The sequence below is a fragment of the Nansenia antarctica genome, assembly GCF_963989245.1.
Source record: "Nansenia antarctica genome assembly, chromosome: 2".
Classification (NCBI taxonomy): Eukaryota; Metazoa; Chordata; class Actinopteri; order Argentiniformes; family Microstomatidae; genus Nansenia; species Nansenia antarctica.
The window spans coordinates 1,865,583-1,892,562 of NC_137675.1; the positions used below are offsets into that span (position 1 = coordinate 1,865,583).

The following is a 26,980-nucleotide window of genomic DNA, read 5'->3' on the forward strand; positions in this document are numbered from 1 at the left end:
CTGGTATGTCGCAGGGTCTTACCCCCAATCCAACCCTTAATGCTGAGTGCCAAGCAGGGATCCATCGGGTACCATTTTTATAGTCTTTGGTATGACTCGGCCGGGGATCGAACTCACAACCTCCCGATCTCAGGGCAGACACTCTAACTGCAAGGCCACTGAGCTGGTTGTACAGTATATGTGTAACTTTTGTAACTGATTGAATGTCATATTTATATATCAAACAGGTGAAGTATGCAACCTGTTATGATAAAATGATTGTAGAACTGTTACTGAGCACACCGACCCCTTCTGTTGCAGACGGTGACTGTGAAGGATGTGGACGTCCATCCTCAGAACCCGCCAAAGTTTGATAAAATTGAAGACATGGCGATGTTCACCTTCTTGCACGAGCCCGCTGTGCTGTTCAACCTCAAAGAGCGCTACGCAGCATGGATGATCTACGTGAGTGCACTCATGGATTCCTGATTCCTTGACCCCGGAAGACAAACTATATATTAGTTTTCCATATGCTGTATATCACATCTACATTCAACTACACCCCCATGCCACTGTAGTATGACTAGTTCCACTACACCCCCATCACACTGTAGTACGACTACCATTACTTTATTACTACTTTATTATTACTTACTTTATTTATTTTAATTTGATCCTATTACTGTGATTTTGTATCTTGCTGCAACGCCAATGTTGAAGAACCTAAGCCAATGTTACTCTTGTGTACTTGTACACTGGATGTAATAAAAGCAATTCTGATTAGAATGCTGGACAGGCAGCATGAGAATAAGATAAAATAATGTTGTTTGTGTGTTTGTTCCTTTCCGCAGACCTACTCCGGGCTGTTCTGTGTGACTGTCAACCCCTACAAGTGGCTGCCGGTGTACGACCAGCAGGTGGTTCTGGCCTACAGAGGCAAGAAGAGGAGTGAAGCTCCTCCCCACATCTTCTCCATCTCTGACAACGCCTACCAGTACATGCTGTCAGGTAAACACTAACTAAAATGGTGTGACCATTCACTGTACTGTATATTCCTTTAATAACTAGGGTTAAACATATAATATTGTGTATAAGTGTAATTACATTAATTAGTTAGTTACCTAAGAATTACAATATTATCCACAAATATGGTACATTATAAACCTTGTACAGAAGAATGTGACCATCGCCTTCTCTCTTTTCAGACAGGGAGAACCAGTCCATTCTTATCACGTGAGTTTTCCTTCTTTTTCATGAAGCACTTTATTGTTGTGGTACATTTCTGTCACTGTGATAAATCATGTGATCAGGGGAGGCTGGTGGAGGTAGAAATCTGAGGATGGGCTCATTGTAATGCATGGAATGGAATGAGGAATGGCATGAAACGTGTGTTTGAGTCCTCCGATTTCTACCTCCACTAGCCTCCCCTGATATGAATCATGATCATGGATACTAAAGTATTGAAATATCAGTTTGTGTATCAAGCTGCCTCAATGTGAACCAAAACATCTGATAAATAGTGGATAGTTAATTTTGATATCAGGTTGTTTTGGAGCGATTCAGTGATTTGGAGTCTTTACTGTTATTATCTGTATTTTTACCCTCAGCGGAGAATCTGGTGCCGGGAAGACTGTCAACACCAAGAGAGTCATCCAGTACTTTGCCAGCATTGCTGCTGGAGGACCAAAGAGGGAAACCAGTGATAAAAAGGTTACTTTAGTAACCTAGTAATATATATATATAACATGTTCTATTATGGGTTAGGGTTAGCTATGCTATGGCTACTTCTAGGGGACCAGACATAGCAGAAACCCTGTGTCTACTCTACTCTAGTCCCTTCACGCTGCTAACATGAGTATCTGTGACATTCTAAGGGTACCCTGGAGGATCAAATCATCCAGGCTAACCCAGCGCTGGAGGCCTTTGGTAACGCCAAGACCATCAGGAATGACAACTCCTCAAGATTCGTAAGTCTCTGTTTACTAACCAATATGATGGGATTGATTTATTGAAAACATATTACAGTATGTTGTATAAGAGTCTTCATATTCTTAAACATTTTCAATTTCTCCAAAATTAATGACTGGTTCTCGTTTTCAGGGCAAATTCATCCGAATTCATTTCCATGCCAGCGGAAAGCTAGCCTCCGCTGACATTGAGACTTGTAAGGAAGCTGTTATTCAAATTCAAAAGTCCATCAAATACTCTTTGATACACAACCATGTTTAACTCTATCCCTGAACGTAACATCTTCCATTACAGATCTGCTTGAGAAGTCCCGTGTGACTTTCCAGCTGAAGGCTGAGAGAGATTATCACATCTTCTACCAGATCCTCTCCCAGAAGAAACCTGAGCTGCTGGGTAAATACCTAAAGAAGTTACTAACACTAACGGGTGGTAAAACACGGCCTGGGATCCCAGTGGATTATGGGTAATGTTGTGACCCCTCTGTGTTTGCTTGGTAGAGATGCTGCTCATCACCAACAACCCCTACGACTACGCCTTCATCTCCCAGGGAGAGACCACTGTGGCCTCCATCGTGGATGCTGATGAACTGATGGCCACTGATGTGAGTGAAGAACAGGGAGGCTGCTGGAGGTGGAAACCGGGAGGATGGGATCACTGTAATGCATCGAAGGGAGTCAGGAATGGCATCAAGCACGTTTGATACGGTTCCTCATTCCATTTCATGCAATACAATGAGAGCCTGTCCTCCGATTTCATTTCTACCTCCACCAGCCTCCCCTGGTGAGGAAGAATACTGGAATAATCAGTTGTCACATTCATGTATCTATCCCTTCCTACAATGTAAACACTGATGCATTGGTAGCATCATGTATCATATTATATCCCCTTTTTGTCTCTTTCAGGATGCGTTTGACGTGCTGGGCTTCACTCAGGAGGAGAAGAACGGCATCTACAAGATGGTGGGAGCCATCATGCACTACGGCAACATGAAGTTCAAGCAGAAGCAGCGTGAGGAGCAGGCGGAGGCCGACGGCACCGAGGGTGAGATTCATAATAATAATAATAATATGGTTAATGGACTGCACTTATATGGCGCCTTATTCCAAAGCGCTTTACAACGGCCTCTCATTCACCCATTCATACACACCAAATGGCGGCAAGGTACCATGCAAGGCGTCGGCCCGCTCATTAGGAGCAATTTGGGGTTCAGTGTCTTGCCCAAGGACACCTCGATATGTGGCCAGCTGGGGTTCGAACCGCCGATTTGCCAACCTTGCGATCATTAGATCATTAGACACCGGCTCTACCTCCTGCACCACAGCCGCCCCAGAGATTAATATTAATAATTATATCTTGGTTTTATATAGCGCCTTTCACAAACCCAAGGATGCTTTACAGAATTTATTGACAGAAAGTCTGTAAAAAAAGAACAGAAAAAAAAACACAGACAGCGACAGTGACAAAACTAAACTAGGGGCCAAAGGCCTTGGTGAACAGATGAGTTTTGAGGTGGCTGATTTGAAGGTGTCCAGCGTAGGGGCGTTGCGGATCACTGGGAGAGAGTTCCAAAGGGTGGGGGATTCACACAACACAACAACTACACACACCTCAGTTTGGCCAAAGATACGTATGTCGATGAGTTACATTGTCTTCATGTCAATGTTATTTCCTCAGATGCTGACAAAGTAGCGTACCTAATGGGCCTGAACACTTCTGACCTCATCAAGGGTCTCTGCCACCCCAGGGTCAAAGTAGGAAACGAGTGGGTCACCAAGGGGCAGAATGTCCAGCAGGTGAGCACGACGCAACAAATGACCAAGACGGGAAAAACATGAATAACTTGAATAACATTCATGGTTCAAGGTTATGAAGGAAAGGCTATGTCTGTAACCTTTGTAACATTGTGTTTCTCCTTGAAAGGTGAACTATTCTATCGGTGCACTGTCAAAGTCAGTGTATGAGAAGATGTTCCTGTGGATGGTGGTGAGGATCAACCAATCGCTCGACACCAAGCAGCCGCGCCAGTACTTCATTGGCGTTCTGGACATCGCTGGGTTTGAGATCTTTGATGTGAGTTTTGTTGTAGCTTATATTAACGTACAGTATAATATTTCACATTACTCATGTTTAATGTCTAAAAAGGTTATCATCAAGGTTCATGATTGTATTCTAATTCCCTATTGCAGTACAACACATTTGAACAGATGTGCATCAACTTCACCAATGAAAAGCTGCAACAGTTTTTCAACCACCACATGTTTGTGCTGGAGCAAGAGGAGTACAAGAAAGAGGGCATTGAATGGACGTTCATTGACTTCGGCATGGACTTGCAGGCTTGCATTGATCTCATTGAAAAGGTGAGAGGTCAAGCTTTTCTCGATATAGGCTGACAAAAAAATCAATCTATGAACATACTCCAGTGGATAAAATAAGTTCTTACAATCCCCTGCTCATATTTCCCTCTCCTTCAGCCCATGGGTATCATGTCCATCCTTGAAGAGGAGTGCATGTTCCCCAAGGCCAGTGATGCTACCTTTAAAGCCAAGCTGTATGACAACCATCTTGGAAAATCCAACAACTTCCAGAAGCCCAGGGTTGTCAAGGGGAAACCAGAGGCCCACTTCTCCCTGGTTCACTATGCTGGCACTGTGGATTACAACATTTTCAACTGGCTGGTAAAGAACAAGGATCCTCTAAATGAGACTGTTGTTGGACTTTACCAGAAGTCCAGCCTGAAGCTGCTGTCTCAACTCTTCCAAAACTATGCTGGGGCAGAGGCAGGTAAGATGCTTAATGTCGCGTCAACTATAATAAACACAGCACTGACTGTGTGTACACAGCTATAAGACCAACTGTCCTGTGTGGAGTCACTACCCATGACCTTCCTTCTTTCCAGAGAGTACAGGCAAGAAGAAGAAGGGATCCTCTTTCCAGACGGTGTCAGCCTTGCACAGGGTGCGTAACAAATAGTCTTCAAAGTTAGTCAGTCGTCTTGTACAGGGTGTGTATCAAAGTTAGTCTAACTTAAATGTAAAGCAGACGGGATAGAGGTGCATCTGTAGAAAAGACAATCAAACTGAAAGGTGGTGGTAATATGTGTCGTATGTTTAATCCAAGTTCATCAAGTCTAATTCTCTATTTCATTGCTACCACAGGAGAACCTGAACAAGCTGATGACCAACCTGAGGTCCACTCACCCCCACTTTGTGCGCTGCCTCATCCCCAACGAGACCAAGACTCCTGGGGCCATGGAGAACCCTCTGGTCATGCACCAGCTGCGCTGTAACGGTGTGCTGGAAGGCATCAGGATCTGCAGGAAGGGCTTCCCCAACAGGATCTTGTATGGAGACTTCAAACAGAGGTATACAGTACATCAGTTCACTTGTTGTGGCCGACATTTCCTCTGTGATATACTGTATTGATACCTGACTATTAAATGCTTCACGTAGATACCGTATCCTGAATCCTGCTGCCATCCCTGACGGACAGTTCATTGACAGCAAGAAAGGAGCAGAGAAACTACTTGGCTCATTGGACATTGATCACAACCAGTACAAGTTTGGACACACTAAGGTAGGCAAATCATCAGGATCTGTGTTTGTTGTTGCCATTCCATACACTGCTGATGAAGCTGCGGAAATAAGGATTTAAAAATGTAATATTTTGATGTGCCCAAAAGTGAGTCATTGACCAATATTCTCTGATAAGGGACTTATGTAGATGTACTCGATATACAATCTCCTGTAGGTGTTCTTCAAGGCTGGTCTTCTGGGAGCGCTGGAGGAGATGAGAGATGATCGTCTGTCTCTCATCATCAGTGGAATCCAGGCCAGATCCCGAGGTCTCCTGGCCAGAATTGAATATCAGAAGATTGTTGAACGAAGGTCTGAAAATAAGCTTTCAATAAGACCTTGCAAAATTAGAGGGCATTGCTTTTTGCATGTTATTAAAAGCTAAATAATAATTCATGATAGTTTCTAAGATTTGCATCATTGTCCCGTGCAGTATTTTTGAAACTTCGCTGAATATCTTCTCTAACTTGTTCGCAGGGATGCATTACTTGTGATCCAATGGAACGTTCGTGCCTTCATGGGGGTCAAGAATTGGCCTTGGATGAAGCTCTTCTTCAAGATCAAGCCTCTGTTGAAATCTGCTGAGAATGAGAAGGAGATGGCCAACATGAAGGAAGAATTCCTCAAGCTTAAAGAAGCGTATGCCAAGTCTGAAGCTCGCAGGAAGGAACTAGAGGAGAAAATGGTCTCTCTTCTTCAAGAGAAGAATGACCTACAGCTTCAAGTCCAGTCGGTGAGCTTAAATATTCTTTATACCTTTGATAACCCCCCCCCCCCTCATCACAAACAACACAACAATATTTTAACTGACTTCAATCAAGCTACGGTCCCCAGCTCCCTATACTCAGAAGTCTACATACAGTATAGTACATACTGCAGACCAAAAGGCCTTTGTAGCTTTCAGTCAAGGGGCGACAGTTGATGTCTTTAACTTTGACATTAGCAATGTTGTGCCATTGCTATAACTTTGTCATGATTATCACAAACCAGGAGCAAGATAACCTTGGTGACGCTGAGGAGAGATGTGAGGGGCTGATCAAGAACAAGATCCAGATGGAAGCCAAAGCCAAAGAGCTGACTGAGAGGCTGGAGGATGAGGAGGAGATGAACGCTGAACTGACAGCTAAGAAGAGGAAGCTGGAGGATGAGTGTTCTGAGCTGAAGAAGGACATTGATGATCTGGAGCTCACTCTGGCTAAAGTGGAGAAGGAGAAGCATGCCACTGAGAACAAGGTACATATTCACCTGTATTCAGATTCTTTAATCAGCACAATAAATGGTAAATGGACTGCACGTATATAGCGCCTTATTCCAAGGCACTTTACAATGGCCTCTCATTCACCCATTCACACACATTCGCACACCAATGACGGCAAGCTACCATGCAAGGCGCCGGCGCTCATTGGGAGCAATTTGGGGTTCAGTGTCTTGCCCAAGGCCTCCTTGACACGTGGACAGGAGGAGACAGGGATCAAACCACCGACCTTGCGATCATTAGATGCTGGCTCTACCTCCTGAGCCACAGCCACCCCTACAACATTATTATCAATGCAGTCATGTTCTCAACTTTCCCTGTCTGTTTACAGGTGAAAAACATGACTGAGGAGATGGCAGCTCTGGACGAAATCATTGCCAAGCTGACCAAGGAGAAGAAAGCCTTACAGGAAGCTCATCAGCAAACACTGGATGACCTGCAGAGTGAAGAAGACAAAGTCAACACTCTGACCAAGGCCAAGGCCAAGCTGGAGCAGCAAGTTGATGATGTAAGAAGCCTGTTTCCAATGTGTTCCTGTAAGGAGTAAAGCATAAAAATACAGTTCTAATGTAGTGATCAGAAATTGCAGCCTAGTTATCTGTTATGATGTTCCCCAGCTTGAAGGCTCTCTGGAACAAGAGAAGAAGGTTCGAATGGACCTTGAGAGAGCCAAGCGGAAGCTGGAGGGAGACCTGAAGTTAACCCAGGAGAGTCTGATGGATCTGGAGAATGACAAGCAGCAGTTAGAGGAGCGCCTTAAAAAGTCAGTAAATGGGTTTTTTCTTTCAGTTTCAACCATTCATGGCTTTGTGTTTTTGTTGTTTGCTCAAAATACACCTTTTGACCACAGGAAGGACTTCGAGGTCAGCCAGCTTACCAGTAAAATAGAGGATGAACAAGCCGCTAGCCTTCAGCTTCAAAAGAAACTGAAGGAGATGCAGGTAATTATCATCAATAACATCATGTAATAACAAACATGATAAAACAAGGAATTGATTTGTATAAATAACTTTACTCCCTCTCTTAGGCTCGCATTGAAGAGCTGGAAGAGGAGCTTGAGGCAGAGAGAGCAGCAAGAGCCAAGGTGGAGAAGCAGAGAGCGGACTTGGCCAGAGAGCTGGAGGAGATCAGTGAGAGGCTGGAGGAGGCTGGCGGAGCGACCTCTGTCCAGATTGAGATGAACAAGAAGAGGGAAGCTGAGTTCCTGAAACTCCGCAGAGACCTTGAAGAGGCCACTCTGCAGCACGAGGCCACCGCTGCCACACTCAGGAAGAAACAAGCCGACAGTGTGGCTGACCTGGGGGAGCAGATAGACAACCTGCAGAGAGTCAAGCAGAAGATGGAGAAGGAGAAGAGTGAGCTCAGGCTGGAGCTGGACGATGTGGTCTCCAACATGGAGCACATTGTTAAGAATAAGGTACAGTAGGCCTATGGTCGCATGTCATGTCCTCCAATCAAATCAAATGTTATTAATATATCGCTTATTACAGTAATAACAAACAGAAACCTGTTACAAGTGCTCATCAGTGACCAGAACCTTTTCCTGGTGATTTTATCGGTCTTCCTTGATATTTACATATAATATATTACTATTAATTTCAGACAAATTTGGAGAAGGCGTGCAGGACCTTGGAGGATCAGATGAGTGAATACAGGTCTAAATACGAGGAGGCCCAGCGCCACATGAATGACTTCAGCATGCATAAAGCTAAGCTGCAGACTGAGAATGGTGAGTTGATTGAATCACTTTTGACAAGAGTTGCCTCTCAACCTCTCTAGTAACTCTTACTAGTAACACAGTTGTATTGCGACAGGTATAGGGAGGAACATAGCATGAAGTGTTACAGATGTCTTCCGACAAACAGTAATTAAATATTCGGTGACTATGCCTGCTTCCATGTTGATCAAGGCAGTGAAAATGTTCTTTCCAATGTTGTAATATAACAGGGGAGCTCTCCAGACAGCTGGAGGAAAAGGACTCCCTTGTGTCTCAACTGACAAGAGGGAAGCTGTCCTACACCCAGCAGATTGAGGACCTGAAGAGACAGCTGGAGGAGGAGACAAAGGTGGGATAGAAACAGCGCCTAAAGCTACAGTAAAATAATAAAATACAATGTTTCAATTATGCCTTTATGTTGGGTACCTCGTTGTCCTGCTTTAATGAGATACGATGTGTGAACTCTCCCAGGCTAAGAATGCACTAGCCCATGCAGTGCAGTCTTCCCGCCATGACTCTGACCTGCTGAGAGAGCAGTATGAGGAGGAGCAGGAGGCCAAGGCTGAGCTGCAGCGCGGCATGTCCAAGGCCAATGCTGAGGTGGCTACGTGGAGGACCAAGTATGAAACTGACGCCATCCAGAGGACTGAGGAGCTGGAGGAGGCCAAGTAAGAAATACAGACAATCGTTTATGTTTAATCATGTTTATGTTTAACTCTGACATCGAACATGAAAAGTCTTCTTCAAAGAGAGAGTTTCTCTTCTAGCAGATAAGCTTTTTGTTTGTATTATGTTTCTACTAAAATGTAAGACGAACAAAAAGTTTGTCTGATAGCTGACCATGCAGCGATTAGTCGTAAGAATACTTATGGTTTCAATAATGAACCATAACTTAGCAAAAACACTAAATCATTGTCCTGTATCCGCCGGTTCCATCCAGGAAGAAGCTGGCTCAGCGCCTGCAGGATGCTGAGGAGGCTGTGGAAGCAGTGAACGCTAAGTGTTCCTCCCTGGAGAAGACCAAACACAGACTGCAGAATGAGATTGAAGATCTCATGGTGGACGTGGAGAGGTCTAATGCTGCAGCCGCCGCTTTGGACAAGAAGCAAAGAAACTTTGACAAGGTGAACAGCCTAACCCATAGACCATACCGTAGCTGCATGGACAACTTCAATAAGAGCCTGGCCAATATCATTATTATTTATTTGTTTGAATCTATTTGAAATGGTTGAATGTAGGTCCTGTCAGAGTGGAAGCAGAAGTATGAGGAGTCTCAGTGTGAGCTGGAGAGCTCCCAGAAGGAGGCCAGGTCTCTGAGCACGGAGCTCTTCAAGCTGAAGAACTCCTACGAGGAGTCTCTGGATCATCTGGAGACCTTGAAGAGGGAGAACAAGAACCTCCAAGGTGAGGAGTTTGCAGGCAGTTTGGACAGGTACAAATTATGTCATTTCATACCTGCCAACAAAGTCATTTAAATGACACTCAATGGTCTGTACCTGACAGAGGAGATTTCGGACCTGACTGAGCAACTTGGTGAGGGAGCAAAGAGCATCCACGAGCTGGAGAAGATCAGGAAGCAGCTGGACCAGGAGAAAAGTGAGATCCAATCTGCACTGGAGGAAGCTGAGGTAGGGGCCCTCTGGCCAGTGTTGATACAAAATCCTTGATATACCTATGCTGTATGCCACTGTGATACATTTCATCCATTGTATCCACCAGGCTTCTCTTGAACATGAAGAGGGGAAGATTCTGAGAGCCCAGCTTGAGTTCAACCAGATAAAGGCTGACATTGAGCGCAAGTTGTCTGAGAAGGATGAGGAGATGGAGCAGACCAAGAGGAACCTGCAGAGGACCATTGATACCCTGCAGAGCTCTCTGGAGTCAGAGTGTCGTAGCAGGAATGAGGCCCTCAGGCTGAAGAAGAAGATGGAGGGAGACCTCAATGAGATGGAGATCCAGCTCAGCCAGTCCAACAGACAGGCAGCAGAGGCCCAGAAGCAGCTGAAGTCTGTTCATGCTCATCTGAAGGTAAATAAGTAGAGCAAATTCCTATGGTGTATAACCGAATATAAATAATCTCTATTACGGTACATAAAGATGAATGCTAAATGTATCTAATTGGTTAACGTCTTGTTTCATAGGACGCACAAATCCAGTTGGATGACTCTCTCCGTTCCAATGACGATCTGAAGGAGAACATTGCCATTGTTGAGAGACGCAACAACCTGATGCAGGCAGAGCTGGAGGAGCTGAGGACCATGCTGGAGCAGACCGAGAGAGGCCGCAAGCTCGCTGAGCAGGAGCTGCTGGACATCAGTGAGAGGGTGCAGCTGCTGCACACACAGGTTTGAAAATATAATAATACATATGCCATATACTATATGCCTTTTATGCAAAGTGACTTTCAGTACAGTGAGTGCAGACAGTTTTAGTATATACTCCTGTAGGGTTCCAGCAGGAATCGAACCCACAATCTTGCTATCAAGCATTGCTATCGCCATTCGATTGTATTATATTTATTATTTCCTCTACACGTGTCCTAGTGTTTCACACATGTACTTCCTGTGAACACATCCATCTGTAGAACACCAGCCTGCTGAACCAGAAGAAGAAGCTGGAGACCGATACATCCCAGCTTCAGACTGAGGTGGAGGAGGCGGTACAGGAGTGCAGAAACGCTGAGGAGAAAGCCAAGAAGGCCATTACTGATGCAGCCATGATGGCAGAGGAGCTGAAGAAGGAGCAGGACACCAGCGCTCACCTGGAGCGCATGAAGAAGAACATGGAGCAGACCATCAAGGACCTGCAGCACCGCCTGGATGAGGCTGAACAGATCGCCATGAAGGGGGGCAAGAAGCAGGTGCAGAAGCTGGAGGCCAGGGTAAGAGACACTCTACAACACCAGGGGAGGCTGGTGGAGGTAGAACACCAGGGGAGGCTGGGGGAGGTAGAACACCAGGGGAGGCTGGGGGAGGTAGAACATATGGGGAGGCTGGTGGAGGTAGATCAGCAGGGGAGGCTGGTGGAGGTAGAACACCAGGGGATGCATGGAATGGAATGAAGAATAGTATCAAACACGTGCGACCAATTTCTCCCCGCATCAGCCTTCACTGCAGTACACATATATACAGTTATGGGACACTCGTCAATACAAAACATAAATGATTGAGCCTGTAACATTGTTGTCATGACTTTGTCAGGTGAGGGATCTGGAGAATGAGGTCGAGTCTGAGCAGAAGAAGAGTGGTGATGCGATCAAAGGAATCCGTAAATATGAGAGACGCATCAAGGAGCTCACCTACCAGGTAATCTTTCAGCGCTGCCATTACCTTGACTGACACGCAGTTCAGGACATTTCACACTGGAAACTAACTGACATTTACGACTTCTGTCTTTACAGACGGAGGAGGACCGTAAGAACATGGCCCGTCTCCAGGACCTGGTGGACAAGCTGCAGCTGAAAGTGAAATCCTACAAGAGAGCTGCAGAGGAGGCTGTACGTGTGGACATGAGACTATACTGAGGCACTGTCTTCCTGTTGGAGTCTCTCAGCTTCAGTTGTAACGATGTCTGTGTCTCTGTCTCACAGGAGGAACAGGCCAACACTCATCTGGGCAAGTCCCGCAAGATTCAGCATGAGCTGGACGAGGCTGAGGAGAGAGCCGACATCGCTGAGTCTCAGGTCAACAAGCTGCGTGTCAAGAGCCGTGACATAGGCCCCAAGGTCAGTTCAATGTCAGATTCGTCTTCAAATCCCTTTTCCCCCTGCTGGTTCAACCACCTGCGTATACATCATATAATACTCATATAGACTGTATGTGGCAAGGCAATGGGTCATACAGCGTCATTTCTACAGAGTAAAACAGTATTTTCAGTTCATGTTTTTAGCAATCAAAAAAATCAGACGAAAGAAATCAGACAAACACATAATATATCTCTTTTATTCAACATCATGACAGTATGGTCTAAATACGTCAAAATATCACTTTATTACACAAGGAAATATTGTAGCTGTACTAAGTGGTGTTATGGATCAAGAGACAGATAACGCAGCCCTATGAGCAGGATAATGCAGGTCCAGTTGGTCGTATTAGACGCTAAAGGGGAAACTCCTTGTGTAAGTGTGTTAGTCAAAGTGATCCCACCATTGGACTATTTGACAAAATGTACAGTTTACACTACAATTTATGCATCCGGTAACGGGACTGACTTAACATCTTCAGGTCCTTACCCAAAGTGAACGGTCTTGACTCTTCTACACACATTACCTCATGCAAACACATTATGAGGGCTTCAGTTAGTTCACCTGGTTTGTTGGGTTGGTTATTAGTTATTTTAGCTTGGACTATTTAGATCTGGGCTATTTTGACTCTATGCGGTAACCTGTTATGGAGTGGGTTTCCATCTCCAGATCGTTATTCAAGTGTCGAAGTCACTCGTTGTGAATTTTTACAGCAGAATCAACGCAATGAATAGTCACTCAGCCTCAGTGACCGTTACCCTTCTTCTTTTCGTGTCCACAAGAGAGTCAGTTACAAGGCTTGGCTAGATGTGGTTCAACCACAGCTGAACACATTGCTGTCCCTTCTCATTGAACTCTGCCAAGTCCGTTGATGTGCAGGGCTGCTCCAGCAGGGGGCATATCAGGAGGTGCTGCATGGTCTGTGGTTCAGTGCCACAGTCACACACAACGTCCCCGTCATTTAGGTATCCCCATTTGGCGAGAGTGGCTTTTGTACGTCCAACACCAGATCTTATCCTGTTTAGGCATTTCCACACTGCATAGTTGGTGTCTGCTCCAGGGGGCAGTGCCTCGATCGCCTTTAGCTCCATTGTTGTTGCTGGTGGGAGTTTGTCCAGCCTTTCTTCCCACCGAGTGACTCTTTCACTGCTTGTGCTCGGTGTTCCGAGGGGCGGGACGCTCTTCAGGAAACTTTTCCTTGATTTAAGGCGGCTTTTGGCTGGCACATGGCCAAAGAGAGGATGTCTTTGGTCAGTAGACTGTTGTTGGTGCTCTTTTTTGCTTGCTGCATTTCGTCGTATCTCTGGTGGGGCTATGCCTGCCAGGATGTACAGACGGTCTGTTGGTGTTGATTTCAGACAGCCTGTGATAAGGCGGCAGCTAGCATTGAAAGCGGGATCCAGCTTCTTGGCATCTTGGCATGCAGCTGATAAGTTAGTTACTTGGTTAAGGGGGGTGGTTGTTTTGATTGGATGTGCAAAGGCAAAATCACGTTTAAATACGAGAGTAGATGATGATAGACATGATAGCTTAGGCTTCATCCTACTCCCTTTCGAACATTGATACCTGTACTCTTCATATTAGTTATTTGTTCTTTTATTATTTTAAATCATGTTCGAAATAAAGGTATTATTCAGGTAACTGAATCAATCTGTTACTGGTGACTAAGGCCCCATAGTAACACTGAGCATTGCATAATTTCAGACAAATCACTTTAGTTATGTAATCTTAATTGTATGTGGTTTCAGTATTTAAAATGGTTACTGTACAATTCTTACCACCATCTTCTTTCCCTGACGTCTCTCTCTCTCTGTCTCTCTGTCCTCTGGTTCTCTCCCGTCACAGAAAGGTCATGATGAGGAGTGAAGCTCTCTGGTGACCTGTGAGGCCGTGGCCTCTGCTGTGGGTTAGTCCCCCTCCACGCTCTGCAAATGACAAAGTTATTGTAGAATAAAGCACAATTGCATTCAAAATCGACATGTCCTGTGTCTTTGTCCTTTGTATGGGAGTGACCAACCTGGTCTCACACGGCAGACGTCAGGATTCAACGTCTGTCCATCGCATCCAAACGTCGAATTCCGACGTATCCAAACGTCGAATTCCGACGTGACATTGGGGTAGGTGCGCCTGTTATGTGCGCCTGTCGGGCTGGCATGGGTGGCACAATTTTGAGAATTTAACACTTAATTCCCTGCATTCTGGTCAATTTGTATGCACCATTTTGTGCTTTTTATTACCATTTCTGTCTCCACTACCCATTGTATACTTTAATTAGGCTACTAACATTACAATCCCTGTTTAAAAGTCCCAGTGCTACCAATCACAACACAACAGAGTGGCACCATACAAATGTAATATTAAACTCCCATATTTATTCTTTAAACAAACAAATCTGGGGGAGTGGTCGGAGTTAACGAGATATTGTTCCAATCCATTACCTGGCCATTACCTGCCTGTGAAAAGTATGAAAAGTTTGCATTGCCTAGCGTGTAGGCCCTTGAGAAATTGAGAGCATATAAATCACTAGATGCCTACAACTACGCAATCTGTGGTCATGTACAGTACATCAAATACCATGACATAGATTCAGACTTTTATGTCTTGAAATCAGAAGTCCTCCCAAGCCAAAGACAAGATAGGTTGTCTTACAATCCGTGCGTTTAATTGCAAACTTCCACATACAAAACCGCCAGGGTTGCGCTACTTAATCACCATTAAAAAAATACATGTTTGGAAGATTTTGTCTTACATGTGTAAACATACATGCTCTGTGTACATGTTTTCGATGTACTTATTGTTTTAAGACTGTAATTTCAACGATACCGTTGCTATTCACTACCGCTTTCAGCAGCGCCGTTCTAATAGCAGTGACCACTTGTTAGGTCGAGATTCTATATTGAGATCAATTCCAGTAATTGGCATGGAAAGAGGTAAACCGTGATAACTTTTGAACCATACATGATAGAACCATGGGATTTGGACCATTGTTTCTCATACAATTCTCTATGTCATTCCTTTTAATCTAAAGTGAAAGCAAAATTATATGTGTGAACACCCTACATTACACATGGCATAGTGACGCCTAGTGGTAGGACTGGTAACATTACAAACAGACATAGATTTCGAAAGACAATCGTTTCGAAATCTTCGAGCAATCGAATGTGCTTGTAATGTTACCAGTCCTCGTTGCTTCTTCTTCTTTTGTTGTTTAAACAGCATTATCGAAAGTTAACTATTATAAAGTTAACTGGTAATGCACGTAAAAGCTGTTTGCCATCTAACACCCAGACAGCAGTAGAATCAGGGTTCGAGTTATGTGGGAGCCAATGGGAGCTGAGCTCCCATAAGGAAGGTCTGAGCTCCCATGAAAGCAGTAACATCTGTGGGGGTCGCTAATAATACATGACCACAACCATTATTTGATCAAAAATGTCAATGTAATGAGTATTATTTATATTTATTTATATGATAAATATTCTAAAATAAACACGTTTTCCAAAAGAACTACGCGCACCAGCATTAATCTCCTGTGAATGGCAGTATGCCTTTGACTGCCTGCACTTTACCAAGAAGACACTATGGGGCGCAGTAGAATATTGTGCAACAGCAGAATATGATCGTTGAGAACTTGCGAACGTGAAAACACGATTATTGAGAAGAAAATATTCAGTAGCTAGCTATCATGCTGCCCAAAAAAAGGCCACTGCTTCCGACCGAGTCGACAAGCCTGGAAAGTTTCGTGTTTTCATCCAAGAAACCAAACTTGAATTCAGCTGCCCTGTTATGACACCTAACGTTGAAACTGTTGAAATAGCAGAGCTCAAACAAAACCAAGTGCTTCACAAAACCAAATCACTTGATTCCCGTAGTAGCATAACATTAGATGAAAGCACAATTCATGGACGAGCATACATGATTATTTATGTCAGGTGCGATGTCACTGGAAATGGAGATGTGGACAATGTGTCGTGCTAACAGGAAAAGTTAATGGACTGTATAGCAAAAACAACAAAATTATTGGCTGAGATACCCGTGACTATCACTTATAGCTGTTGTTTCATGTGGTGCTGTTGATGTGGTGAAATGAGTAGCCTATGGCTAATTAAAACTTGTAAGTCCCAACGCTGTGTGGGCATGATTCGCGTGCGTGCATGAGAACATTTCGCACTGTTATTTTGGAGACCCCCACAAAGCTCAGTTTATAACTCGAACCCTGAGTAGAATGGAACAGCCCGTTGCCTATGACAGGCTATGACAGGCAACACGGCAAAAATCTACGTGTGGACACGTCAAAAATCACGTAGACACGGCAAAAATATTGCCGTCTGGACACGTCAAAAATGTACGTGTGGACACGATGTGTCTAGACGTTTATTGCGCTTATGGCCTTCCATAGTTATGTGCGCCTGTCGGGCTGGCATGGGTGGCACAATTTTGAGAATTTAACACTTAATTCCCTGCATTCTGGTCAATTTGTATGCACCATTTTGTGCTTTTTATTACCATTTCTGTCTCCACTACCCATTGTATACTTTAATTAGGCTACTAACATTACAATCCCTGTTTAAAAGTCCCAGTGCTACTGTGACGGGGTGTATCTTTTCATGAATCACTCTCAGCTGGATGGCTCACGTTCATTTATTCTGTAGAAAACAGTGCATCAAATTCTGGACACGGGACTTGCAGGGTCATCGAGCTACATTCGCATCAGTGGTTAAGAATGAACTGAGGGAGATCACGTTACGTCCCGTGCAATTGCACTGTCCAGCTATATTTACACAGCATCCGGGTCACAGACACACCCCGGATATACCACGTCATTAAACCCCTAGAGGGCGCAGTTTATACCTATTTTAGCTATAATTGAACTTGACCTTTCTACTCCGTTACATACACCCCCCTTAAATTATACTAAAATGGGGCAACAGCATGAAAACCGGAGGACAGTAAAAAAATAAAAAAATAAAACAGGAGCGGAAAAAAAAACGATTGACAAAACAAAAAAACAACGTGGATCTCGAGCACTGATGTACCAAAACTCAACATTATAAATTCTTCCATAAGAAGTGTGTAAGGACAGATTGGTACCAAAACCCGTACTTATCACAGAGGAGAAAGAGATGCCATCTACATCCCACAGTTGTACATAACTTTGCCCTTACAAGAGGATCTCATGACTCTAGGTCACGACTCAGACCGGAAGCAAAATAAATAAAGAAAAAAAACTGGATGCACTACGCCCCTACATAGACGCCGCAATGAAACTAAATGCAGAACCTATGAAAGGCTCAGTACTCCCTTTAAGCATCTGCCCTGACATCTCACAAATAAGCCTATTTGGGTTCCTAACACTCCTCCCACATCTCGTGACAACTGATGGAACTTGAGCACTCTGTGAACGTGTGCAAACTACCAACTCCGGCTCAACCTCAACTAGAATTGGGAGGTCACCATGGGCATCACATCTAGCTTCAGGTGAGTGTACTGTGTCACATACTGTGTCAGGGGGATAATCAGTGTGGCAGTCAGGTACAGAGTCATCAGGAACACTATCCAGCAACTCATCTGGTCGGTCTTCCTTCGAGGCATTCGGCACGGGCATAGTCCTTCCGTTGACTTCTTCCTCATGGATGCTCTCTGCCCCCGCGTGCTCAGGCGACTCCAAGACCCAGTCCCTGGTGCGCAACCGAGAGGCCTCTTCAACATCAGAGGTGACAGAGCCCTCAACACTGGCACAGGAAGCTATAGACTGCGACTCCTCTAGGGATGCCGGGTTCCCATCTTGTTCCGGAACTGTCAAGAAGTCAACCGGAAGCAGCATGTTCCTGTGTACAACCTTCTCTCTATTCGTGACAACATCTCTGATCCTGTACACGTTGATGTCCGATCTCACAGACACCACATCGAAAGGAGTTGATTCCCACCGGTCTGCGATCTTCCTCTTCCCTCTCTCACCTCGATTGGCAAGCAGCACTTTGTCACCAACACCCAACGGCAGTCCTCTGACCTTCCGGTTGTACAGTTTGGTGTGGCGATCTTGTTCCCTGATGGCATTCCTTTGAGCGATCTGTGCTGCTTCAGAAAGATCTCTCCTCAGATGTTGCACAAACTCATGACGACTGACAACGGCATCATCCTCCAGCACATGATGAAACATGACATCCACGGGCAGCCGCGGGACCCGTCCGAACATCAGGTAGAATGGCGCGAAGCCCGTGGTCTCATGCACAGTGGAGTTGTAGCAGAAGGTCAGTGTCTGGAGCATCTGTGGCCACCTGGACTTGCTCAGTGGAGGGAGAGCCCTTATCATGCCCCCGAGGGTCCTGTTGAACCTCTCTGTGACGCCGTTGCCCATGGGGTGGTATGGAGTCGTATGGGACTTATGCACACCTGCCATCTCTAGTAGATCTTTTAGAAGCCGACTCTCAAAGTTAGCTCCCTGATCCGAATGGATTCTTTTGGGGAACCCATATATGCAAAAAAACTTGTCCCATAGACAGCGGGCAACTTGTTTCGCAGTCTGGTTCCGACAGGGGAAGGCAAGAGCTACTTTAGAAAAATGGTCCGTAACAACAAGAACATCAATGGTCTTCTTGTCGCTCTGCTCTGCGGTCCAAAAATCGATGCACACTAAGTCCATAGGAGCTGAAGTGCGGATGCTCTCAAGAGGTGCTCGGGCGTGTGGTTCAGGAGTCTTCCCCAAAATACATCTCTGACAGTGCTTCACGTGATTCTCAACATCCCTCTGCATGCCTGTCCAGAAGAATCGTTCACTGGCCAGAGAGGATGATCTTGAGCGACCCTGGTGGCCAGCAGCATCGTGGACTCCATGCAAGACTTGTCGCTTCAGAGCTTCTGGAGTGACGAACTGAAAGATCCTCTTGTCCCTGATGCGGTCTCTCTTCACACGGTAGAGGAGTCCACTACGCACTCTCAACTTCTTCCAGTGTTTCAACAGCCTGAGCACACAGCTAGACTCAGCTGTTCTCTTGTGTGCATTTGGTTTCCTATGTCGCTGCATATAAAAGAGAACCCTGCTCACTACAGCATCTTGTTGCTGGAGATTGTGTAATTGACTCTGTGGGATGGCGATGGAAGGGTCTTCCTCGGGCAATTGCAAATACTCCGGATTAATGTAGGGCAGCTGAGAAACACCCCCAGTACGATGGACGTCCATGACAGCAGCCACCTCCTCAGCACTAATGGCACCTCCAGAAGACTCAGGACTCAGGACCTCATCTGTGTCGACATTAGTGTGCTGAACACCTTGACAGTTGGTAGTCAGCCGGAAAGCGTCCTGCACCGTACCAGCCACTACTCCATTCACCTGATCCAGCAAGGACAGGTAAGGCTCCCTCACCAGGCGATGACTCACACAGGACTTAACAAATGGCTCACGGCTCAGCGCATCAGCGACTATGTTCCTAGGCCCTGGGATATAATTCAGATCGAAATCATATGCAGCAAGTTTGGCCACCCACCTCTGTTCGCATGCATCTAACTTGGGCTTCGTTAGGATGTAGGTCAAGGGGTTGTTATCCGACCACGCTGTGAAATGCACTCCCTTCAGCCAGTGGGAAAACTTCTCGCATACAGCCCACTTCAATGCCAGGAACTCAAGTCGGTGAGCTGGATAGTTCAACTGAGCATGTGACAGCGTCCTACTAGCGAAGGCAACTGGTCTTGCTACTTTATCACCAGGCTGGAGCTGAGAGATGACGGCGCCAATCCCATCGAATGAAGCATCCACTGCTAGGATAAATGGCTTTGCGAAATCAGGATGGGCCAGGGTTACAGAATGCAGGAGATCGCGCTTCAATGTCTCGAAAGCATCCCTACACTCGGCCGTCCAGTCAGCTGGTTTGAGCTTTACAAGATTGTGACATTTCTTCACTGGTTTTCTCCCTCTGCGTGCCTTTTCTCCAGCGTTCTGTCCAGAGAGAAGCTTGAATAGGGGTCTGGCCTTAGAGGAACAATCTTCAATGAAGTGCTGATAGTAAAGCATCATGCCCAAGAAGGACCTAATCTTCTTCTGTGAAGGAGACACCCCATCACTGTCCATCAGATCGGATACCTGTACTTGGCTAATGGCTTCAACCTTCCCAGGGTCCGTCTGCACTCCTGACTCATTGATGATATGGCCGAGAAACCGTACTGATTTCCGCAGAAGATAGCACTTCTTTGGAGCCAATTTGAGATTGTTGTACTTCAAACGAGAGAAAACCATCTCTAGACGCTCGAGTGCCAGCTGTTCTGTAGGAGCGAAGACCATAACATCGTCTAGGTAGCACAATAGACTGGTGAAATTCTGATCCCCAAAGATCGAGAGCATCATCCGCATGAATGTAGCCGGGCTGTTGGACAACCCTTGAGGCATCCGGTTATATTCATGCAGGCCAAAGGGAGAGGAGAACGCAGTGTATTTCTTGTGGTCCTCATGTAAAGGCACGTTGTAGAAACCAGAGGTAAGGTCCATTGTGGAGAAGTAGGCATTACCACCTAGTGCAGCCAGCGTGTCAGCCTGATGAGGCAGCGGATGTACGTCTTTCGTTGTCCTCGCATTAAGCCATCTGAAGTCCGTACAGATGCGCAATCCTCCATCCTTCTTCCACACAAGAACCAAGGGCGAGGCATATTCGCTGTTGGACTTACGAATTATGCCCTTCTCCTCCATGTCGTTGATGGCAGACCTCAGCTTCTCGTAGAGTTTCGGTGGCACTCTGCGGTAGGGCAGGCGAAATGGCCTCTCGTCCACCAGATGTATCTTGTGCACGAAGTCAGACGCCTCACCACAGTCCAACTTGTGGCGTGAAAAGATTGACTCGTATTTCACAACAAGCTGACAAAGCTTCTCTCTCCACAGGTCAGAGACTTCACACGCGTCCAAGTCTAGGTCGCGTAGACCAAGTTCCTCCAGTGCCTTTCTGATGTCTTCTTTGGGCCTTGCTACAGACTCACCAGTCACGGATTGTGGGGAAGACTGAATGTGGTCGGGCGGGGACAGATCTTCAGCGGCAATGCAGGGAAACACGTCCGCCAATTTGGTGTTTCGCTTCAGCACTACCGGCTCACCGGTGGGATTCACAACCTTCATAGGCAGCCATCGGTCGCCCCACATCGGCGTAACAACTCTGCCAACCAGAACTTTATTCGGTCTGCATCTGGACTGAGTTGGTTCCACAACCACCGTACTGCCCTCTGATATAGGTGCCGACACAGGGAGTCTGCCCCATACAAGATGCTCACTATTTGGCTGTAGCATCACACACTGTTGTAGCTTCAGTGTGCCAACCTTCTCAGGCACTGTCTTACCCCTCCATCTCTCTGTATTGGAAAGGAGAGAGAAGAAGTGATGACAGTCCCCATCACTGCCACCACCATGTTCAGATATCAGCTGCCAATAGCTGTCAGTCTTCCTCATCAACTCTAGGATTTTCTTGATGGCATTACTGCCTAGTATCATGTCATCGGTCTGTCCAGGCACCACAAGCATTGGAATGACCATCTTGCAGTCATACACCACCACATCGACATTGTATATTGCCTTAGGTACAACTCGGTGACCACCACATCCTATGATGATGACATCATCAGCGGGGCATCCTCTCAGATCAGGGTTACGCTGCAAGAGACGCGCCTCCGCAGCCTCGCTAAGCGTGCATGCCATAGAACCACTGTCTATCATCGCTCTAAGAGAGACATCTGCAGCGGAGACAGTGGTGTAGAATAAACTATCAGACCTTTGGACTCTGTGTAGACCTTGAAATACTACTGTCTTGTTCGAAGGCGCTCTGGAGATGAATGACTTGTATGTTGACTCACAATCAGCCACTTCATCATTGGGAGAGATATCAACAGGATCTGCACAGTCCTCCCTTGAATGCAGATCTATAAGTTTCCCTGCTGCGCCGACTGGGCACGCCCCTGCATCGGACACTTGGATCTGGGGTGTCCAGGCGAATGGCACTGGAAGCAGAGCCTCTGGTCACGGCAGTGAGTCCAAGCAGAGTGTCTAGCGTCGCCACACACAGCACACGGCAGGTTATTCAGACCCTCAATCCTGGGGGGGCTGGGTCTATACTGCTTGTTTGACATGTCCTTAGCAGGAGCAGACTTCTCCAATAGGACTTTCTCTAGCATTGAGATGATACGTTCAAAGGCCTCTGCCCCCTTGTCTGAGCGAGTATCCTGCTTTTCAGGTGAACACATATCAGTGCCTGACATCTCAACTCTGTTCACTAGCACACCCTCACTGGGCCTTTTACTCACGGCTGCGGCAGCACCGTTCGAGCACACCTGAGTGTGGAACTCGTCAAGTACATCTTGGACCTCTACAGCAGTCCACTTATCGATCGTCTTTGATCTGAAAGTCATGGCAAGCTCTTTGGATGGACAGTTCCTGATGAACATACGTGTCACCTCCAGGAGAGGGCACTCAAGTGTTTTACCTTGTTCTTTGAGGCGATCAGTGGCAACATCTGCAGCTTGATTGAGGTGTAGCCACTGGCCAGTAGTCATACGCATCCTCACCACTCTTCGGCAGCGTGGTGTAGAAGTCGGCTAGGGGGATAGGTGAACAGGGAACAGCAGCAAAATGCTTACGTAGAAGACCATAGATGGCCTCTGGGTTTTCAGCGACATTAATGCCACTGCTCCTCGTCCCATACTTCACTACATCCTTAGCCCTGCCCCTGAGATGGGTGAATATTTCTTCCGCCTGCTGATCTGCTCTGATGTTCGCCTTTTTCACATAACTCCTCATTATGTCTTCCCACTCACGCACATTCACTGCGTCCTTATCATCCCCTCTGAACGTTGGAGGCTCCTTCACCCTCCTGTGTGGTACCAACTGGACTTGGGACAGGTCTAGACTCTGGGTGGATGTATCAGTGGGCGTGGTCTGTGCATGCGCAGTGCTAAGAGGGGGTAGCGTTGAGTCAAGGCGTGCAAGTATGCTATCTGCCAGTTGTAGACCAACATCTCTAATTATGTCACTCATCTGGCTCACTACATCAGGTAACTGGAAAGCAGAGATTGGGGATGGGGTATCACTGACCTGTGTGCTCGGTGCATGATCAATGTCGTGGCTCTGAGAAGGAACTGTGTCCCCACTAACTGAAAGGGCCCCAGCAGCATCCTGACTACCCACAACATGAACATCACCCCCCTGAACAGGACTATCATAACTCAACACTGGAATCCCCCTACCTCCACTGAGGAGGATCGCTCTACCCCTCCCAATGCTACTGCTTAGTGGCGTACTGAAACATCCTGGTCTGTGGCTCATGTTGAATTACAATTCAATAAAACAGTACTATACAGACTAATCAGATTAAAGACCAGTAAAGAAAAATGTCACCAAAACAGCAATAAAACTAAAATAAATCACAGATCACATTCATTAATTCAACAATCCATTTGTGCATAACATCACCGAATGAACTGAGTGAAACCATACGCCGTCCACCAGACAGCACGCAGGAGCGGTCCAGCAGAGTGATCCAGCAGAGTGGTCCCGGGTCAAGGTGAAGAGTTGACTTCAGGTCCACAATTGCAACATTAATGAACATATTATTACACGGTTGCTACAATACTTTACCTGATATAAAATGGGCGGCACATGCACAAGCATTTTTTTTTATCTTGTCCTCAGTCCAGTTGACGCCGCCGGTTGCTCTGAAATGGTCTGATCCTGATGGAATTCGGTAGAACTTGAGTCCGATAGTCGTGGAATATCGATTCTGACAACCGAACACGCAACAAGCAGACATTTCTTTATGCTAGTAGCCGTTGTAAGCTATTTTAAGCGTACCTAACTCTGGATCAAGAATGTTGTTTTTGTCCACGCTTCCGTTGCCTAAACGCGCGCGACTGTAAAAGGGGCGGGGGCATCATTCACCGGGGTTCTTCTCTGGTGAAGATCAAGTGAGAAAGATTGCTTTACCTTCATCAGATCCACTTGCCTTTGGCTTACCTGTATATTTTGGTCTATACCAGGACTTGAGAAACGAGATGCCCAACATTGGATTTGACAAACTCTGGCCCATTTTGCGCAACAAGTGGAAGAGTTTGAAGCAGCGGAGACAGGGTTGCCAGATGGGCTGTTTTTTGGGGGATTTAGCTGTTTTTAGACTGGTTAGGCTCGAAATTGTCAATCCCATCTGGCAACCCTGAGCGGAGAGTCTACAGATAGTATGTTTACAGATATCGCACTGCTGGAGATGCACTCCACACGTTCATAAAAGAAATAAAGCTTTATTGTACTTAAAACAATATTTCGTATGTGTTTTTTGAGAGTTCTTTACATCAAATTATATACATCATGTCAGCTGTGTGCCAATCAATCAGGGGGGTGGCACCTGGGGTGGCCAATCAGATTTCAGGGGTGGCACGTGCTACCCCAGGCCACCCCCTGGACACGCCCCTGGCTGCACTTGCATTAATTAGTTAGGCCACATCATTAGTTAGGCCACATCATTTTGAGATACAACCAACGGAGAACAGATTTTAATAGGCCACATTTTGAGATACAACCAAATTAAGCTGTGCACTTGCCTCTAAATTCATCTCGAATCACCCCTCCCACCCTCCCGCCCCCATAGCAGAGATAAACAGGAATTGGGAGATCTTCAAGTACAAAATAGGTAATAGGAAGATTCAGAGTGCAAAAAATGTATCTCCTCCTAAGGCGATGACAGATGTCTGTTCGTCAAAGCCTCGGATGTACTACACACATCTCAGCCTTCTTATCTAACTATGTAAAATTTCTTATAGATTTTATTGACAGACTATTAAAGACTTTATTGATAGACTTCTTATAGATGTTATTGACAGACTACAGTGGGCAGGTGCAGATAAGCTAGTTGAAGGCTATATTGAAGAAGTGCGTTTTTAGCTTTCTTTTAAAAATATTTAGTGAGCTGGCTTCCCTGATCTCTAAAGGTGATGTGTTAGTTAGCTGATCTCTAAAGGTAATGTGTTAGTTAGCTGATCTCTAAAGGTAATAATGTGTTAGTTAGCTGATCTCTAAAGGTAATAATGTGTTAGTTAGCTCAGCTGATCTCTAAAGGTAATGTGTTAGCTGATCTCTAAAGGTAATAATGTGTTAGTTAGCTGATCTCTAAAGGTAATAATGTGTTAGTTAGCTGAGTGAGGTGGTGAACTGGTACCTGAAGGAGGTGTGTGTGTGTGTGCGTGTGTGTGTGTTCTAGTGGAGGAGGAGGAGGAGGAGGTGTGTGTGTGTGTGTGTGTGTGGTGGATGAGGAGGTCAGTGTGAGGAGGAGTGAGGTGGTGAACTGGTACCTGAAGGAGATGTGTGTGTGTGTGTGTGTGTGTGTGTGTGTGTGTGTGTGTGTTCTAGTGGAGGAGGAGGTGTGTGTGTGTGTGTGTGTGTGTGTGTGTGTGTGTGTGTGTGTGTGTGTGGTGGATGAGGAGGTCAGTGTGAGGAGGAGTGAGGTGGTGAACTGGTACCTGAAGGAGGTGTGTGTGTGTGTGTGTGTGTGTGTGTGTGTGTGTGTGTGTGTGTAGTGGATGAGGAGGTCAGTGTGAGGAGGAGTGAGGTGGTGAGCTGGTACCTGAAGGAGGTGTGTGTGTGTGTGTGTGTGTGTGTGTGTTCTAGTGGAGGAGGAGGAGGAGGAGGAGGTGTGTGTGTGTGTGTGTGTGTAGTGGATGAGGAGGTCAGTGTGAGGAGGAGTGAGGTGGTGAACTGGTACCTGAAGGAGATGTGTGTGTGTGTGTGTGTGTGTGTGTGTGTGTGTGTTCTAGTGGAGGAGGAGGTGTGTGTGTGTGTGTGTGTGTGTGTGTGTGTGTGTGTGGTGGATGAGGAGGTCAGTGTGAGGAGGAGTGAGGTGGTGAACTGGTACCTGAAGGAGGTGTGTGTGTGTGTGTGTGTGTGTGTGTGTGTTCTAGTGGAGGAGGAGGAGGTGTGTGTGTGTGTGTGTGTGTGGTGGATGAGGAGGTCAGTGTGAGGAGGAGTGAGGTGGTGAACTGGTACCTGAAGGAGGTGTGTGTGTGTGTGTGTGTGTGTGTGTGTGTGTGTGTGTGTGTGTGTGTGTGTGTGTGTGTGTGTGGTGGATGAGGAGGTCAGTGTGAGGAGGAGTGAGGTGGTGAACTGGTACCTGAAGGAGGTGTGTGTGTGTGTGTGTGTGTGTGTGTGTGTGTGTGTGTGTGTGTGTGTGTTCTAGTGGAGGAGGAGGAGGTGTGTGTGTGTGTGTGTGTGTGTGTGTAGTGGATGAGGAGGTCAGTGTGAGGAGGAGTGAGGTGGTGAACTGGTACCTGAAGGAGGTGTGTGTGTGTGTGGTGGATGAGGAGGTCAGTGTGAGGAGGAGTGAGGTGGTGAACTGGTACCTGAAGGAGGTGGAGGAGGAGATCCAGTCTGAGGCTGAGCTGGTCTCCATGAAGAACCTCATAGAGAAGGTCCTGCACAGACTCATCCACTATGTAAGACCTGGGGGGGGGGGGGGTTAACCTGTGTGTGTGTGTGTGTGTGTGTGTGTGTTAACCTGTTAACCTGTGTGTGTGTGTGTGTGTGTTAACCTGTTAACCTGTGTGTGTGTGTTAACCTGTTAACCTGTGTGTGTGTGTGTGTGTGTGTGTGTGTGTGTGTGTGTGTTAACCTGTGTGTGTGTGTGTGTTAACCTGTTAACCTGTGTGTGTGTGTGTGTGTGTGTGTTAACCTGTTAACCTGTGTGTGTGTTAACCTGTTAACCTGTGTGTGTGTGTTAACCTGTGTGTGTGTGTGTGTGTGT

At 46.1% G+C, this 26,980-nt stretch overlaps 1 pseudogene across 1 annotated transcript in view; it reads left to right on the top strand.

The window, feature by feature from the left end:
• The window catches only part of LOC308151793, a 50,164-nt pseudogene extending 23,465 nt beyond the window's left edge, over positions 1–26,699 (top strand). Inside the window, exons 41-75 of the transcript in view lie at positions 301–444; positions 831–987; positions 1,185–1,212; positions 1,587–1,689; positions 1,854–1,946; positions 2,080–2,143; positions 2,242–2,340; positions 2,445–2,548; positions 2,850–2,988; positions 3,622–3,740; positions 3,868–4,017; positions 4,134–4,304; positions 4,419–4,779; positions 4,844–4,902; positions 5,103–5,308; positions 5,397–5,520; positions 5,695–5,831; positions 5,997–6,252; positions 6,510–6,752; positions 7,106–7,282; positions 7,392–7,541; positions 7,629–7,715; positions 7,802–8,191; positions 8,377–8,503; positions 8,722–8,840; positions 8,963–9,159; positions 9,432–9,615; positions 9,730–9,895; positions 9,995–10,119; positions 10,211–10,519; positions 10,633–10,836; positions 11,076–11,372; positions 11,692–11,987; positions 12,081–12,215; positions 26,544–26,699. The product of the transcript in view is annotated as an uncharacterized misc_RNA (transcript). The remainder of the gene's footprint in view (positions 1–300; positions 445–830; positions 988–1,184; positions 1,213–1,586; positions 1,690–1,853; positions 1,947–2,079; positions 2,144–2,241; positions 2,341–2,444; positions 2,549–2,849; positions 2,989–3,621; positions 3,741–3,867; positions 4,018–4,133; positions 4,305–4,418; positions 4,780–4,843; positions 4,903–5,102; positions 5,309–5,396; positions 5,521–5,694; positions 5,832–5,996; positions 6,253–6,509; positions 6,753–7,105; positions 7,283–7,391; positions 7,542–7,628; positions 7,716–7,801; positions 8,192–8,376; positions 8,504–8,721; positions 8,841–8,962; positions 9,160–9,431; positions 9,616–9,729; positions 9,896–9,994; positions 10,120–10,210; positions 10,520–10,632; positions 10,837–11,075; positions 11,373–11,691; positions 11,988–12,080; positions 12,216–26,543) is intronic.
• Positions 26,700–26,980: the final 281 nt, after the last annotated feature.